The sequence below is a fragment of the Papaver somniferum genome, unplaced genomic scaffold (assembly GCF_003573695.1).
Source record: "Papaver somniferum cultivar HN1 unplaced genomic scaffold, ASM357369v1 unplaced-scaffold_125, whole genome shotgun sequence".
Taxonomy (NCBI): domain Eukaryota; kingdom Viridiplantae; phylum Streptophyta; class Magnoliopsida; order Ranunculales; family Papaveraceae; genus Papaver; species Papaver somniferum.
The window spans coordinates 13,233,179-13,236,624 of NW_020621603.1; the positions used below are offsets into that span (position 1 = coordinate 13,233,179).

At 34.2% G+C, this 3,446-nt stretch overlaps 1 long non-coding RNA gene across 1 annotated transcript; it reads left to right on the forward strand.

Annotated features, from left to right (window-relative positions):
• The first annotated feature begins 810 nt into the window (after positions 1-810).
• LOC113331587 lies at positions 811-2,615 on the forward strand. Its single transcript, XR_003351046.1, has 3 exons — positions 811-1,307; positions 1,718-1,977; positions 2,089-2,615. It is a non-coding gene; the product is annotated as an uncharacterized LOC113331587 (long non-coding RNA).
• Positions 2,616-3,446: the final 831 nt, after the last annotated feature.

Consider the following 3,446-nt stretch of genomic DNA (forward strand, 5'->3'; position numbering starts at 1 on the left):
ATTATCCCTTCTCATGGATATAATATATATAATTGTATTTCTTTCTATACTAAGTGTGTGCAGTTAGGCCCAAATGGATGGAGATTAAGTTAATAACTGACCAACTTTTTACTTTGATTGCTTTCTTTGCTTTGTTTCTTACGTGGTTGTTAGTGAAAGGTTATCGCTTCTTTTTCAAGCTGTGGTTTCTTATGTTTTATTGTTTTGTCCTGTATGCAGGTTATATGCTAAACCATTTTATGCAAATCAAGTTGTTATCCAGCTAGAGCTTGGTGTAGTCGATATCTTTGTCAGTCTGGCTATCATGATTCATGAATGTTGGATTTTCTGTATTTTTTCTGATGTGTACATAATTGTACACTAATGTGAATTAAAAAAAAATCTAAAAAGTGAAAATTATATAATTATATGGGTATTCATTTTGTAGATCTCGAAAAGAACAATCTGAATATATAAAATTTGTAAATTTTGGACGAGCGGCTCGAAAAATAAATTATTTTTTAATTATTTATATATTATTTAAGTCATTTTGGACTAAAACGCAAATTTTTGGACTAAATTGTAGATAATAAGGGTTATTAGTGTATTTTCCCTACATTTGGACTATCTGTACCTAGTTGACTCAGACTGGACTAAACCATACTTTTGGGATGATTTTTGGACTAAAACGTGTTTTTCCCTGGTATCACCCATATATATATTAACTAATAACTGGGTATGACCTTGGCCGTAACTTCCCCGCTATGCGGTTTTGGAGTCCAAACCCGTTAAATATGGGTTATACCCTGCCGTGACAGACAGAAAGAAAAAGTGGGAATGTTATGAACAACCATACTATCATGGATCCTTCAAAAATTCCCTTCTCTATTATGTATATACCCCTCCCCTTCTAAAAGGAATCTATGTTTCTAATAATTCCTGAAATACTCATTGAGTTTTAAAGAAAAAAATTTCTTTTGAGATCAGAAATTTCTCCCTCTACTTTTCTCTCCTCCACTTTCACCCATAACCACCATCAGCACCATTTTCTCCGCCGCCGCAACCACTACCAACATCACAACATCTTCGGTACTACCATCACCATCTCTATCGCCACCGTAAATAACACTTTACATCCTTAGGATTGAAAGAGAGAAACAAATCGTCATCGGAAATCATTTTAGATTCAAAAACCGAGAAATTTGATAATCTTCATCAACAGTTTAGCATCATCACCATGATCTTCTTCTTCTTGGTTTGTCGGTGATTTTAGATATCAGATTCAGTTTCGGTAGATCGAGAGATCTGATTATAAGTTTCATTTTCTGGTAATTTCGAATTCAAGATTTGAAATTTTTATTTATTGAAGTTTTACAACTATTCGATTTGAAATGTTTCGATCTGTTATGTGTTGATGTTTCTTATCAATTCCGTTAGAGATTACGAAAAACTTTCATCAATGGATTTAGGCTGCACGATGTTTCAGTTGACCCTAAAATCTATCATATGATGTTTCAATTCAGGGTTCTTTATCATGCTAGCTCCATGGAGGCCTTTTGTTTGCAAAATTGCAGTGGATGACTATACATCCTCGATTCCTGATGAAATTACTTATGTTTCTATATGTGGTCATATGGGTTTGGTTAATCTGTAACTTAATGTTAGCCATTACGAAATTGATTGTTGATTAGAAGTTGGATCTTATTGAATTAAGATGGATTTGTTGTATGCTTAGCAGAATAATTGGAAGGAAAGCAAAGACCGGTGATAACGTTCTAAAGTCGCCACTGGTTTTGTTGTAGAAGGAGAAAGGTGTTGCGGCAGCTAGACCTGATGTCAAATCAGGTGCTGGTGACATGGAAAGGAAACTAGTATATTTTCGGAGAGTTTACAACAGATAATTTATTGTGTGGGATTGTAGAGATGATGGGGATCGAAATGTAGTTATGGAACTGTTTATGGATCATTTCAGATGCGGTGGAGAAGCAAACAGAACAGGTATATATGTCCACCAACTCAACCTTGATGGATTTATAATATAGCTGATTCATATAGCTCTAAATTGTTATTTTGGAAACTGGGACTTGACTTACCTTAAAATTCTTGTAGGTTGGTCTTACTTAAACTGGTCAGAATGTGAACAAGCGATAATGGAAAGTTAAATTTGCTGAATATTTGTTCTGGGTTTGTTTTTTTGTTTAGTTCATCAGTGTTTTCCACAAGGAAAGATAATTTAAGTAGTTAATTAACAACATTTCATGAATAACTATCTTCTTTGTTTAAAATTTGTTAGTTCATAGGTTTTGAAGTTGTTCTAATTCCTTTTCCCTACTTTCACTATCTGGAAGTCGAAACTAAAATGCCATTCAGTTAGTGTTTCTTGCTGGATTTTTAACTTGCCCTACTACTAAGATTTAGATTTTTGGAAACAACCTCATCAAGTTGCCTCCAACTTTGGGAACAACTTGTCAAGTTGTTTCCATTGTTAGAAGCAACTTGTGCTAGTTGCTTCCTTTATCTGGAGACAACTTGTATATGTTATAAACACCAACTCGTAACTTGTATATGTTATAAACACCACTTGATATTCTGGTGGTGTTTCTGAGATGAATCTCAAGATTCTTAGAAAATGGGTTTGAGCTGAATTTGTGTTTGGCAGAGAGATGACTCGAAATTGGAGTTGTTTTTGTTGGATGTGGTCATCGGTTTAGGAATTGAAGATGATGGTATTTGAGAAGAAACTGAGAATGGGGAAGTGAAGCTGCAACTGTTGTTGCTGCAACCCAGTTGGAAGAATGGTGAAAATATCAAAAGGCAAAACAATAAAAAATGTGTTCAATTTCAATTTGGTACTTACTTAATTTATGATTTGGGTTTGATTTTTATATTCGTAGTGATTCTCTGTTGGTACCTATGTGATGGCTTGATGAATTAGTAATAAAAGCATTTTTATGTTTGATTTAGGATATCATCTGAAGTTTCCTTACCAATTATGAAAGAACAATTTGTTCTCGTTCATCTGCAAGATGGTGCCAAGGTAATTGGTGCAAGTTCATATGCATTTACCTTATTCTTCAGTCACCTTAATCATATTTGGTCTTATTGGCACCTTTATGAAGTGAAAAGCATGTCATTTTGTTACAGTATATGTAGGAGAAGTCTTGTAGTTTCATAACTCTCCCTGCAGATCCGTTTGGTAGCCTATATGAAACAGTTTTTCTAGTTTTCACAGTTGCGTCCGAAACCTTCCAGCATCGTGGAAGGGGTATCTAAATAATGTCATTTTTATTGGTGGATTGACTGACGGTCTTTTAGCTATTGAGTATGTTTTTACTCGGTATTATGTATTCAATTCTTTCTTTTGATGGTTTTATGATTTGAGTTTGAATGTTAGTATAGCAGTCAGTTAGCTTTATTCTCCGTGCCATAGATACTTCAACTAAAATTTGTGACCACTGATTTCCTAA